This window comes from Rhinatrema bivittatum, chromosome 2, assembly GCF_901001135.1.
Source record: "Rhinatrema bivittatum chromosome 2, aRhiBiv1.1, whole genome shotgun sequence".
Classification (NCBI taxonomy): domain Eukaryota; kingdom Metazoa; phylum Chordata; class Amphibia; order Gymnophiona; family Rhinatrematidae; genus Rhinatrema; species Rhinatrema bivittatum.
In genome coordinates, this window is record NC_042616.1 from 765,343,333 (window position 1) to 765,358,578 (window position 15,246).

At 44.8% G+C, this 15,246-nt stretch overlaps 1 protein-coding gene across 4 annotated transcripts in view; it reads left to right on the forward strand.

Moving 5' to 3' along the window:
- Positions 1-15,246, forward strand: part of NSMCE2 (NSE2 (MMS21) homolog, SMC5-SMC6 complex SUMO ligase) — a 583,410-nt gene that overhangs the window by 94,455 nt on the left and 473,709 nt on the right. The gene's annotated exons all lie outside the window — the stretch shown is intronic.

Here is a 15,246-nt window from a genome sequence, read left to right on the forward strand (position 1 = left end):
GGAGGAGCCCGTAGGGACCAGGGCCGCTGGGACTTAGGTGGGCCCTTGGAGACAGAGTCTTGAGGGAGTCCTAGGTCGAGGGCCAGAGGGTCGTCGCTCCCCAGTCCGAAGTCGTGCACCAGAGAATCGCCGCTAGCCAATCCGAGGTCAGGAACCAGAGAATCACCGTAAGCCAATCCGAAGTCAGGAACCAGAAACACCAACACGTAACAGGAGCAAGAAGCAGGAACTCACCGAGGCAAGCAGACTCAAACACTCGCAAGAGACGTTGCCAAGTCACTGGATGAGCAGAGGAAGCTGCCTTTTATACTTCCTCTGCCCTGGCTGATAGAGAACAGGTGAGGTCATTAAAGGGATGGGTCCCTTTAATCCTGTGGAGGGGGCGTGGCCTAGTCCTGAAGCATGGCGGCGGCCATCTTGGATTTCCTCCGTGGAGGGGAGATGCCGCTGGAAGGAAGCAGAAGGTTTTCCCCTGCAACAGGCAGCGGGGGCCCGAGTCGGAGCCCTCCCCCAGGGCTCCCATGGTGCTGTGAGTCAGGTAGGTGGACGCGGTCGTGGGGCGCCACGGCCGCGGAGCACAACAGACGGGAACCGCTGTCCCAGGGAATCGACGCCCTCGTCCAGACCTGGCCTTCCCTCCATAGTCACTACTGGGCGAAATCATCTGCAAGATAGAACACCACAGAGGGCTGGTACTTCTAGTGGCCCCGGACTGGCCAAAAAGACCGTGGTAGGCGGACATGCGAAGACTTCTGACGGGAAGCCCTCTACACCTACCTCCACTCAGGGATCTACTTCATCAAGGACCTATCCTCCATGAAGACCCAACGAGATTCTCGCTTACGGTCTGGCCATTGAGAGGTCTCACCTGAAAAAGAGTGGGTACTCAGGACCAGTGATTGACACACTGCTCTGAGCGCACAAGTTCTCCACCTCCTTAACATATATACGAGTATGGAGAATATTCGAAGCCTGGTGTGAGGACTGCGACATACTTCCACGAACAGTCAAAATCCCCATGATCCTGGAATTTCTGCAGGACGGCGTGAACAAAGGGTTGTCCCTCAACTCCATCAAGGTGCAACTGGCCGCCCTGTCCAGCTTCAGACCCAGGGTGGACGGCACCAGCTTAGCAGCCCACCCAGATGTCTCCCGCTTCTTAAAAGGGGTCAAGCACATTCGGTCACCCCTGAAGTGGCCGCCACCCCTATGGAATCTCAATCTAGTGATAGACTTTCTAGCGGGAGCTTCGTTCAGACCAACTCGCTGTCTGTCCCTATGGCTCCTGACCTTGAAGACGGCGTTCCTTGTGGCAATCTGCTCAGTCCATTGAATCTCCGAACTTCAAGCACTATCATGCTGGGAGCCGTTCTTCAGATTCACGCCGGGATCCATACAGCTGCGCACTGTACCCCTCCTTCCTTCCAAAGGTGGTTTCTCACTTCCATTTAAACCAAACCATCTCGCTGCCATCTCCAGACGAGCATAAGGATGCAGAAGATGTTCAGGCCAAGGAGGACACAGCATTCACAAGGGCAGTACTAAGTGGGTCACGGGCAGCCTCCCACCCGGTTTGGGAGTAGCTTTTGTACATCCCATTGGTCCTGAGTCCATCTGCTACATGCTAGGAAATGTAGAAATTACTTACCTGATAATTTCATTTTTCTTAGTGTAGACAGATGGACTCAGCACCCTGCCCATGGCTGCCTCGCAATCAAGAATCCTCGGGGGAACCTCCCCCCGAGTGCAACACAAGCACGAATAAGCCAACCCTTATCTCTAGTTCAGACACTCATTTTACCAGATGTCGGCGCTTCTCGGTTGAGTGCCCTGGCCTTCTCCAGCTAGAAACCACGTCAACCAATCCGAGTAATCAAGTATCAAGTTAACCAAATTAATCAAAATTATCCAAACACACATATATCCATAATTGCTTTTCGAGGAGAAAACTGGAGAGCAAAGCCTCGTGCACGGGTATATGTAGTGCTGATGTCAGATTGAAATCTGACTCCATCTCCAACTGCTATCAGGAGCACACTATACCCATTGGTCCTGAGTCCATCTATCTACACTAAGGAAAATGAAGTTATCAGGTAAGTAATTTCTACATTATGGGGCGGATTTTCAGAGCCCTGCTCGCGTAAATCTGCCCAAAACCGGGCGGATTTACGCGAGCAGGGCCCTGCGCGCCGGGAAGCCTATTTTACATAGGCCTCCCGGCGCGCGCAGAGCCCCGGGACTCGCGTAAGTCCCGGGGTTCTCCGAGGGGGCGTGTCGGGGGCGGGCCCGGTCGTCGCGGCGTTTCGGGGGCGTGTCGGCAGCGTTTTGGGGGGCGGGTACGGGGGTGTGGCTACGGCCCGGGGCGGTCCGGGGGCGTGGCCGCGCCCTCCGTACCCGCCCCCAGGTCGCGGCCCGGCGCGCAGGAGGCCCGCTGGCGCGCGGGGATTTACGTCTCCCTCTGGGAGGCGTAAATCCCCCGACAAAGGTAAGGGGGGGGGTTTAGACAGGGGCGGGTGGGTTAGGTAGGGGAAGGGAGGGGAAGGTGAGGGGAGGGAACGGGGGTAGGCTGCGCGGCTCGGCGCGCGCCGGCTATACAAAATCCATAGCCTTGCGCTCGCCGATCCAGGTTTTTAGCAGATATGCGCGGCTCCGCGCGTATCTACTAAAATCCAGCGTACTTTTGTTTGCGCCTGGAGCGCAAACAAAAGTAGGCTATTCGCGCGCCTTTTAAAATCCGCCCCTATATATTCAAGAAAAGACATAACTTCTGTATCTGTCAAAGTTAAAAAAAAAAACAAAAAAAACCCTTTTGTGCCACCATAGAAATACAGGATTCCAAATTAAAGGAAGTGTCCAGGTGAACTCCTAAATCCTTCACTTCCCAATACATTGTACCCCCACACTATTAATTTTAAGAGTCAAAAGGAGGGTCTGTTGAGACCTCCTATCCACAAATAGAATTTCTGTTTTTCCTACATTCAGTAGCAAAAGATTATCTTGCAGCTACTCAGTAATCTTCCACAAGCCCTTATTTAATCTTTGTAATGTCAAACCTGGATCATGTCCTGCAGGAATCTTCAGATAAATATAACATACAAAAAAACCTTGCTTGCTAAAGAAAATATGAGAGCCCCTAAGGGCTCATACAAAGGTTGAACAAAATCAGCGATGAAGAGGATGCTTGAGGGACCACACATTCCATCTGAAATGGTTCAGATAATTTTCTCCTCACTGAGATTTCAGATCTCAGTTTCCCTTTGGTTTACTGACAGCCTGCAAGATGCATTTTGTTACCTGGACTGTCTTCCAGCTTCTTCCTCAGCCCTGCTCGACTGACACCATGGAAACTGCCAGCCCATTTACCACTTTTGGTAAATCTTAAAAATGTTTTTGCTTTCTCAACTGATAGATTTTTATTGACGATAGTAATATAGTAAATCTCCATCAGTATAGCTTTCGAAAAAAACATAATACTGAGAACCTTTTAATTTTTCTCTTGGATTTCATGTTGTGTTTTTTAGACAGGAGAAAAGCTGTGGTGGTGATATCACTCGACAGTTCATCCACTTTTGAAACTGTCTGTCACTCAGTTTATAGATGGGTTATTCTCTCTTGGCATTGGTGACAATGTTCTAAGATGATTTTGGTCTCATCTCTCTTATAGACAGTAGACTAAAACTGATCATCTGTTCTCATTTTGGAACTCTGTTACTCAGGACTCTACCCTATCTTCCATATTATTTGACATTTCCTCTTTGCCCTGTAGACCAACCCAAGCAAATAGGAATACATTCGCCCACCACTAGGTGGAGGCAGAGAACTTCCTTCTTTTTCTCACAGCCTTTATATTCTGGGATAGCAGGGTGCACAGTCAGTAGTTCTTTGCTTCCAGCTATGGTGGCAGTGACATTCGGCTAGCAAAATACAAAACTAAATAAAAAAGGCGAGAAAGAAAGGGAAAAAGCTAGTGGCAAAGTGTCCGCAGGTAAAACTCTTTTTCCCTCTCGAAATACAGTCCCATTTGGGCCTGGCAGGACTTTGCTTTTTGGCAGAGGTGGGAAGCTGGAGTAATGGATTAGATGTGAAAAGCGCATTGGGGAGGGTGGAACCAAAACCCGCACAGCAGAAAGTCCTGGCGGGGATGGGGGGGGGGGGGGGGGAGGGAGGAAAGGGTTTTGGTCAGTGAAAGGATTGAGGACTGGGGCAGCAACACTGACGCTCATTGTGAGGCAGGCAATGAAGTGAGGGATCTGGGCCTAGGAGTCACTGAAGGATAAATGAATTTTTCCACGGAGTTCATTATCTTGATGCACAAGGCATACAGGTAGATGAAAGGTAAGGCAGTGATTGAAAACAGAGGTCCTAGATCGGCCTCATGCGCTTCCGAGAAGGAGACAAGGATTAAAAGGCCCAATTGGGGAAAGAAGTAATCCATTCTCCAGATTTTTCACTGAGCCTCTCTTTCTCAGTCTATAGACCTCAGCATGGAGGATTTGAGAAATGCTCAGGGAGGATCCACATGGAGAAGGTGACCTGCAAGAAGGCTACAATGTGGCAATGAGGCTTTTTAAAAAGGAGTTGCTGGTTGCACATAACAAAAGTGGAACAGTCATTAGACTGAACTGAAGAGGAGGAAGAGAATAAATGTCATGGGATACGAGCCTTGTGTGGATCAAAAAACCATCCAGGGCCTTTTCCCTTCATTCAGTCATCATGGAAATGATCATGGTGGGATGGGAGGTCCCGGACACAACACTGAGGGACAACAATATAATGGGAAGATTCTATCCACTGCAGCAAAAGAAGATAGTGTTGCGTCCGTCGGTCGTAGATGGCTGCGACCCGCTCTGCCTCACCTCTTTTTTGCCTTTCTCCTCCTCCGTGGGTAAGATGGCTGCCTCTGGTGCCGAGTGCTGAAACCCTCAGCGTCTCCAATTCAGCATAGGCGTCCCCATCAGCCATGCTCCTTCCCGTGGCCTCCTAGGGCATGTGCGTGCACGCTGCCTACGCTTATCTACATGTCATGGCGGGAACCTCGGGGGCGTCCCCACCACATGACATCAATACCTCCAGATATTTAAGCCTCCGCTCTGCTCCTAATGAACGAGTTAGCAAGGACTTCGGTTTAGCTACTCTGACCGCTTCTAAGCTGCACGCTTAGATACCCTCCGGGGTATCTCGCTCCAGAAAAAGCTCTGAGCATTCGCTCCTCGGGGGCCTCTTGCTTCCACCGACCCTTCAGGGTTTCTTCTACTAACTCAGACAACCGCTCCTCAGGGGTCTCTCTTTTCATTTCAGGATTACCTGCGCTTCCAGGTACTCGCTTTTCGAGGGCCTACCGGCTCAGAGTATCCTGCACCACAGACCTTGGGTCCCACCTTCATCATCTACCAGGAGGATTCATGCACTACTCTTCAGTGAGTACCTCTATGATCCAGCTCTCTATTTTCACCCACCAGGTTCGGCTTATCCCGCTCTGCGGAACACTACCAACCTTGAACATCTGGGTGAGACTCTACATCTGAGACTGTTGATCGTATTGGCACCTTGCTGGACTTCAGTGTCATTGCTTCCTGCACTAGTACCATCTATCTACAGCAGTACAATAAAGCTTTCCATCTCCAGTGTCTGCTCTCTGAGTCTAGCCTATTGCTGTGGTTCCCCACGGGGCCCCTCCCTGTGGGAGGAGTCATCGCCACAGCGACTAAGAGTCCACACCATGCCACAAACCCAACAGATAGATCAATTATTTAAAGTTCAGAAAGTGGATTCTTTGGTCACATCAGTGACGAGGAAAACTATGATTCCAATAGAAGGAGTCGCAACTCTCAAGAATGCACGAGATCGGAAGATAAGAGTTTCTCCTAAAGAGGTTCTTTGAGTTGGCTAGCTTATCTCTTCAGGTGGTGATTTGTGGTAGATGTGGAAGTTGTAAGGTAGAGTCTGGGGCAGCATTTGTAGCAGATATTTTATGACTTTATTGGTACTTCATCCGAGCAAGTAACTGCAGTGGTTATGGTAAAGAAGTGGCTAAGAGAATGGGTGGCTGACTCGTCTTTCAAAATTCTTTTAAGTGGGCTACCCTTTAAAGGTTGCTTGTTATTTGGGGAAGATATAGAAAAATGAGTAAAGAATCTAGGAGATTCTAAAGCTAAGAGATAGCCAGAAGTCTGCGGCCAAAGGCTAGCAAGAACCTTTAAGGGTCACACCGAAGACTCAAGGCAATGTAGGCCAATTAGGGGGTCATATTTGCAAGGGGGAAGGACCCAAGTTAGGCTGATTTTTCAAGATAGCCAGAAGGGAAGCAGAAAGAGAACATCCCAAGGTTCCAAATGAAATTGTTTGGGTCCACTCCTTACATCCTCCAGTAGACAGTCTGCTAACAAGTTTTTACGAGAAATGGACCCATGTTACGAAGGACAGATGAGTCCTAGAGATTATTCAGCAACGCTATGCCCTCAAACTGGCTGCCCCATTCCTGATAAATAGCTAATATCCCCATGCAGATCCTTCTTCATTGACCCATCATATCCTTCCTTTATCTTTGGTGACTTTAACCTCCATGTTGATGACCCCTCTAACTTTTATGCTTAAAAACTCCTTTCTTTAACCTCTTCATTGGATCTCCAACTGTGCTCTATCACCTCTACTCACCAGCATGGTCACTGCCTTGACTTAGCCTTTGCTTCCAACTACTGTCTCTCAGACTTCTCCACCTCAGTTCTTCCGATCTCAAACCATCACCTGATAACTTTCACATTAAACCACACTCCCTCACAGACTCGTCCAGTCACCACTTACACCTTTAGGAATCTCTAAGCTATTGACATTTGATTCTGTTCCACTGCTGTTTCATCTCCTTTCCTCCACAACTTTGTCTGAATCTGTTGATGAAGCAGTTTCTTCTTACAACATTATACAGTTTTCAGCCTTAGACACTTTTGCCCCTCCTCTTACCCATCCAGTAAGTTGAACTAAACCCTAGCCTTGGCTCACCCCTAGAATTCGCTACCTATATTTCTGCGCCTGCTCTGCAAAACGTCTCTGGCTAAAATCCCATGCCCATACAGACTTCATACTCTTCAGATTCATGCTGACCACTTTTTAGTCTTCATTGCACTTGTCAACATAGAAACATAGAAATGACGGCAGAAGAAGACCAAATGGCCCATCCAGTCTGCCCAGCAAGCTTCGCACTTTTTTTTTCTCATACTTATCTGTTACTCTGGCTCTTAGTAACCTTTTGGTTCTATTTCTCTTCCACCCCCACCATTAATGTAGAGAGCAGTGTTGGAACTGCATCTAAGTGAAATATCTAGCTTAATTAGTTAGGGGTAGTAACCGCCGCAATAAGCAAGCTACACCCATGCTTATTTGTTTACCCAGACTATATAATTCAGTCCTTGTCTGTATATAGATCCACTTTTCTTCATTCCCTCCTGCCATGGAAGCAGAGAGTTATGCTGGATATGCATTGAAAGTGAAGTATCACACTTTCTCCCCTGCCATTGAAGCAGAGAGCTATGCTGGATATGCGTGAAGTATCAGACTTTCTCCACTGCCGTTGAAGCAGAGACCTATGCTGGAAATGCGTGAAGTATCAGTCTTTCTCCCCTGCTGTTGAAGCAGAGAGCTATGCTGGATATGCGTGAAGTATCAGTCTTTCTCCCCTGCCATAGTCAAAGAAGACTGACCATCTGACAAACTCTCTTACATGCGACCCTCACCATCTCTTTACTATACTCAGTTCCCTCACCACCTTCGCTCTCTGCCCAAACTATGGCTAACTACTTCCTTGACAAGATTCACAAAATTAGTCTTGAGTTCTCAATTATGTCACCTTTAGCTGCCTCTCCCCCACTTCTTTCTTCTACCCATCCCCTAGCCTCCGCCACTCTGTCCTCCTTTTCTGAAGTCATAGTGGAAGAAATTGCTCGTCTTCTCTCTTCCTCCAAACTCAGTACTTGTTCCTCTGACCCTGTCCCCACCCAGTTTCTCAGCTCCATCTCCACTGCATTCATCCCTTCCATCTGTCATATCCTCAATCTATCACTCTCCACTACTACTGTTCCTGCTGCTTTCAAACATGCTGTCATGATACCACTCCTTAAAAAATTCTCGCTAGATTTTACCTGTCCTGCCAACTATTGTCCCATCTCACTTTTGCCTCCAAACTACTTGAACGTGCTGTTCACTGCTACTGCCATGACTTTCTTACATCGCAAGCCATTCTTGTTCCACTCCAGTGTTACTTTTCAGTCTCTACACTCTACATTCAACTGAACCAGCCCTTGCCAAAGTTTCCAGTGACCTGTTTATGGCTAAACCAAAGGTCTTTATTCTGTCCTTATCCTCCTTGATCTGTCTGCTGCTTTTGACACTGTTGATCACCACCTACTCCTTAGATTTTGGGACTCTGTCCTGTCTTGGTTCTTTTCTTAAGAACATAAGACTTGCATATTGGGTCAGACCAAAGGTCCATCAAGCCCAGTATCCTTTTTCAAATAGTGGCCAATCCAGGTCACCAGTGCCTGGCAGGATCTCAAGGGGTAGATAGCTTTCCAAGCTGCTTATTCCAAGAATAAGCAGTTGATTTCTGCAACTCTACCTTAATGATGATTAATGGACTTTTCCTCCACAAACTTGTTCAAAGCTTTTTTAAATGCAGCTACACTAATAGCTTTCATCACATCTTCTGGCAATAAATTCCAGTGCTTACTTATGTTTTGAGAAAAAATATTTTCTCTTATTAGTTTTAAATATATTACCTAGTAACTTCAGTGTGTGTTCCTTGGTCTTTGTACTTTTCGAAAGAGTAAACAACTGATTAACATTTACTTGTTCCTTTCCATTCATATCTTCCCTCAGTCATCTCTTCTCCAAGCTGAAGAGACCTAACTTCTTTAGATTTTCTTCATAGGGAAATTGTTCCTTCCCCTTTATCATTTCGGTAGCCCTTCTCTATATCTTTTCTAAATCTTACCTCTCCCATCGCACTTTTAGCGTTTGTGGTGATTCCTCCTCTATTGTCATTACACTATCAATTGGTGTGCCTCAGGACTCTGTCCTGGACCCTCTTCTCCTCTCAGTATATATTAATTCCCTTGGTGCTCTGATTTCCTCTCATGGCTTTCAATACCATTTTTATGCTGACTCCCAGATCTACCTTTCTAGACCAGAAATTTCACCTGAAATCCAGTCCCAGATCTCTGCTTGCTTGTTTGACCTTGTTGCCTGGATGTCCCGCTGCCACCTAAAATTCAACATGGCCAAGATGGAGCTCTTTACCTTGTCCCCCAAGCTCACCTTCCCTCTTCCTCCTTTCTCTCTTTCTGTGGATAACACAGTCATCATCTCTGTCCCTGTGACGGGGTCACTATGCCAGTCCGGGTAGGTAGAATAAAGCCAGGAACAAAAACTCCCTGGAACCAAAGTCCTAGAGAAGAAGGGGGAAGAAAACCCAGGTGACACAGAGTCAAGGATATACACTGGTGGCTTCCCCTGTAACCATAGAGACAAACACACAGGTGTGGGAGGTTAAGGGTGGGACTTCCCTGGAGCCAATCAGCTAGCAGAGGAGGAGGAGTTTACAGAGTATAAAAGACTCCCTAACCCAGTAGTTTGTCTCCTGCCGGGGACTGAAGGAGAAAGACCATGCTACCTGTTACTCTTCAAGACTGGAACTTTGGCGCTCCTGCTTAGATGGAAGATGGACGGCTGGCGTGACTTCCAGGAAGGTGAGCTGGGAGCTAAAGACTGTTTTAATATCTGGATGTACCTACTTAAGGATATTGTTTGAGGGACTGCCAGCGGGTGGTTGTATCTAAGGGACAAGGAAAATATCCTGAGAGATACTGTGGGAGGTGGCAGTTAGGCCCATTGGGTCAGACTTTTGAACTTTGGACTTGATGTTGGTTGGTTATGAACTTTTGAAGCCAGCCTTTTCAGGGTGAGTCGCTGGCTCACTGGGGAGGGCATCTGCCCTCCAGCCAGGCCAGGAGGGTTCAAACCCTACCTGGGGAGTTGTGAGGATAAATTACAAAGAACTTCTATTTGAGTTTTCAAGGGACCAGGAAAGCTCTCTCAGGGGCTGGATCTTGGAAACGGTGCAGTTGGAATTGCACGGACAGGAGAAACTGTGACAGTCCCATTGGCCCGTAACCTTGGCATCCTCTTCGACTCCTCTCTCTCCTTCTGTACGCATAGCCAAAACTCTTCCAAAACGTGCCATTTCTTTATAACATTGCCAAAATCTGACCTTTCCTTTCTGAACACACTACCAGAACCCTTGTCTGCTGTCTCATCTCCTCCCAATTAGACTATTACAGCCTACTCCTCACAGGTCTCCCGGCAGTCCATCTCTTTGCACTGCAATCTGTCCTAAATTCAGCTGCATGACTCGTCTTTCACCAAACCCCTCTTCTGAAGTCATTACATTAGCTCCCTATCTGTTTCCGCATACAGTTCAAGCTTTTCTTTCTCACCTACAAATATCTTCACTCTGCAGCACCTCACTACCTCCCCTCTCTTATCTCTCTCTATACATGTCCTCGTATACTCCGCTCATTGGATGACTCACTCCTATTGTATTTATTTATTTAAATTCTTTTAATATACCGATGCTCAGGACCAAGTCTTATCGTACCGGTTTATAATAAACTAGGGGGGAAAACCAATTAACACAGAAAGCGAAAGTTACATTAAAACTGGGAATGTAGAACAAGGCCGTTTGAAGAAGAGGTGTATATATTCACTACAAGACCCTATCCATCATTCTCAAAACCTTACATACCCCCAATTTGCATTGGCTCAATGACTCAATACATTTCCACACCCTCAATAGACTCACTAGAACCCACTACTTGGCAACTTTACACATACCTTCCACTAAGCTCACACATCTTATTACTACAAAAGAGCGTGCCCTATCCATTGCAGGGCCCGCAATCTGAAACTCTATGCCCACCGACCTACGACAAGAGATCTGCCCAAAACAATTCAAACAAAAACTGAAAATCTGGCTATTCAAACAAGCTTTCACCTGACCCCTTCCTTCCCACTCGTTCGCCCTGCATCATCTTCACCCCACTTTCTTTCTTACCTTCTATCCTCATCTCATTGCCACATCTACCTGCTCTATAATGCATATTCTAACATTACTGTCTGTAACCTCTCCTTTGGTTAATTATATGATTTCCATGCATTTATGCATTTAGCAATTTATATCTTGCTTTTCCTCTTTTCTTATTATACCTCTTGTCTTACATATTACTCCTCCCCCTATTTATACCCCCTTACTTTAGCACCACTTTTCCCTTTACTTATACCCCGTTATTTTAGTACTTATACTATTCCTGTTATGTAAACTACCTGCCCTTCGTTATGTATTGTTAACAGTTCTTTGTAAAGCACCTTCGCTGTATATTCTGTTCCTTGTAAACCGATGTAATGTTCCTAACGAATGTCGGTCTAGAGAAGCTTTAAATAAATAAATAAATTAATGAAATTTCATTGGATTAGAGAACCGCGTGCCACTCTACTTCTTGATTCAGGCCACCGTACTTGACTTTCTATGAGGACAGGGCCACAATCTGCACAGCCCAAGCTTTTCTGCCTAAGGTAGTGTGAGAGGTCCATATCAATGAGGAAATATCTCTTCCAGCATTCAGGAGTTCAGAATGTGTTGGAACGAAAAAAAGCCTGTATCTACTAGATATTAGGAGAGCTCTGTTGCGATATCTTAAGGTTACAATTAATTTAAGGGCGTCAGACAATCTATCTTGTTTGGAGGCCAAAGAAAGGGCCTGGCGGCATCCAAAGCGTTCATTGAAAGATGGATCAAGGAAGCAATTATAGCGGCTACATTGGGGAAGGCAGACAGGTCCCACTTAAATTAAAGGCCCATTCGATGACGTGCTAGGCTGTGTCATGGGCAGAGCACAAACCAGTGTTGCCACAGGATATTTCAAGGCAGCTGCACAGTTGTCTTTACATTTTTATGTCAAACATTATAGGCTGGACCTGCAAACAAAAGAGGTGGCAGCCTTTGGTAGAAAGGTTTTAGGTGCCACTGAGGCCTCATTCCACTTGGGGTAGGCACTACTTGGGCATGTCCTTTTTGGCTGGACTTGTCTGCAGAACGAAGAGAGACGTGAAAATGTAACTTACCGGTTAATTTCCTTTCATTAAGTCTTGACAGACCAGTCCAGAACTGTCATCAGATGAGATAATTAATATGAAGAATTCTGTTTCTTTTATTTTTTCCCCTTTCTCTCTTGCTATGGAAAATGGGAAGGGAGAAAAGTTGAGTTAAGAAATAGGGAATAAGGTTTCCTTCTCTCATTGCTGATGTCCTTGGCAAATTAAAAAAAAAAAAAAAAAAAGAAAGGTGTAGACGTAAAGTTTACCCTTTTTTCACAATGAAAGAAGCAAGGGGGATACTAGAAAAAGATGATGAGCTTATTTTCTTTTTTCCTTTTCTTAAGATTTGCCTTGTAGATAAAAGCAGTGATTAAAGGATGAGCAAAGTACAGTAATACAGGGAAAGTGAGTTAAGGCAAAAGGCCACTGACTGTGCACTCTGCTATCCCAGAATAATTGTGTTAGTTCACTGCTTAAAATATAAAAATAATCAAGAGCATTAAGATCCTCTGGCTGGAATTTATTAGACATTCTTTCTGTGCATCTTGTCCAACTTTTCTAGTGCTTTTGATTTGGTCAGTTTGAGATCATGTTAGAGCACTGCGGTCAAGCTGGATTGGGTAGAGTCATCCTCATTTTTTGTCTGACAGGAGAACATAAAATTCAATGTGTATATACTGACTAGAATTTATTTATTTATTTATTTATTTATATATATACACCGATATTCACCCAAGAGTATCTCATCAGTTTACATAATATCTAGTGAGATTACAGGTTATACTATCTTGCCATTGAGACACTGTGAAACTTCAGCGAAGTATAGTTTTGTAAGGATAGAGATATAACATTGTGATAACAAAAACGGCTTATTTTCATGACAATATAATAGCTAACATTTGATTTGACTATTAAGTGTTCTCATTGTAGGATATGTGCAGGGTTGGAGATCTGTTTGGTTGTGGTCGTTGGGGATGCTGTGGAGTTAACTGTTGGCTGGGTAGGCTTTTTGGAATAGCCATGTTTTTAATTATTTTTTGAATATCTGTGATGAGGGTTCCATTCTGAGATTTGCTGGAAGTTTGTTCCATAGTGCAGGTCCAGCTATTGAAATTGTTCATGTGTTGAGGTGTGTTGTGCCTGTTTGCTGGAGGGAATGGAAAGTAATCCGGAGTTGTTGGATCATAGGTTTCTTTGGGAGGTGTATGGGTGAAGGGTGTCCTTTAGCCAGACTGTTTTTTCGTTGTTAAGGGATTTGTGCATTAGGGTAAGGGCTTTGTATTGAATTCTGTGGGTTATGGGGAGGCAGTGGAGGCCTTTTAGTATGGGGGTGATGTGTGTGTGTAGCGCTTGCTGTTTGTGAGGGATCTGGCTGCCGCATTTTGGAGTAGTTGGAGGGGCTTGAGGGTGGAGGCTGGAGGCTGGGAGCCCTAGGAGGATGGAGTTACAGTAGTTGAGTTTGGAGAAAATGAGGGCTTGGAGTACAGATCGATAGTCTTGACTGAGTAGTAGGGATTTGATTTTTTTGAGGACTTGTAATTTGAAATATCCTTCTTTTATTATAGTATTGATGTAAGTTTTCAGGTTGAGCTCGGAGTCTAAGGTGACGCCTAAGTTTCTTATAGTTGTGACGAGATGGTTCGTGATTTGTGTGGATGTGCAGTCTTGAATATTCCATGCTGGTGGTTTGTTAGAGATGTGTAAGATTTCAGTTTTTGTGTGATTGAGGGTGAGTGCTATTTGGGATAGGAGTTTTTGTATTTGGGTTATTGATTACTATAATTCTCTCTATATAGGCTTTCTGAAATATTTTCCAAAAGCTCTTCAGGTTTTGAAGAACTCTGCTGCACATTTAATTGTTTCTTGTCGCATGAGAAAGCATATAATCCAGTTCTAACGTCCTTGCATTGGCTTCCGGTGCAACAGTGCAGTGATTTTCAACTTTTGACCGTATAAACTAAGGTTCTTCATGGCTGTGACCCATCCTTCCATTTTAAAAAACAAAACAAAAACTGGAGGCTTGTGCTCCCCTCTCGAATACAGTGTTCTGAAAGTTGCCTATTAAGAATTCCTTCAATTAAGACATTTCATCTTCAGGTCACTTCCAAAGAACTTTTTCAATTATTGGACCAGGTTTATGCAATGGATTCCCATAGGAATTACATACTTTTTCAGGTTATACGATATTTCAGAAATATTGAAGGTTAACTTGTTTGTACAGTTGTTTCCTGATATGATTTATGATTAATCTGGATGTGTATATTGCTGTTTATTATTGTGCATGTATTTATCTGCTTAGAATGGTGTAATAAGTGGACAACAAATACATGCACAATAATAAACAAAGATAAGCGAAATATAAGCACCATTAAATAAAATAGAAAACAATATTGCAGCATATAAATAGTTTTAAATAAAATAACGTAATATGCCTGAATAACTGATCTACTATCTTCCTGAGGTAACAAATATTTCAGTGGCCTAAGCAAAAGAAATTTAAAGAAGAAACCAGGACTAATAACTGAGTTAAGCAGAGATTTCAAAGATAGCTATCAAAAGTAGTTGTCATGTAAAACCGAGATCCCTGATGGTGTCAGAAAATAACAACGGTACACCATCAACTGCAAGAGAAAGTAACTCTTTGGGAATAGGAATTCTGTCAACCCAGAGAACTTTAGTTTTTGCAAGATCTAAGTAAAGATGGTTTTGTCTTAGCCATGCATTTACTGCTTTTAGGCAGTCAGTTATCAGGTCAATCAATCAACTAAAAACAGCTGTATTTCATCAGTACATATCCTGAAACTAACACTGAAAGAAGTAAGAAGAGTACATAATAGGAGCTGATATAGTGACATTTAAACTTACTGGTTAATTTCCTTTCCTTAAGTCCTAACAGACGAATCCAGGCAAATGGGAATACACTTGCTCAGTGCTAGGTGGAGGGAGAGAATGTCTTCCTTCTTTTTCTGTCAGCAATATTTGAAGGACCCTCAAATTAGAATCTGGTAGTCCCAGATACAAGGTATTACAATAATCAAAACCGGTATGTACTAGCACCTGTAAAACAGGAAATAAAGGAGGTGTTAATTTCCTTAGAATATGAAG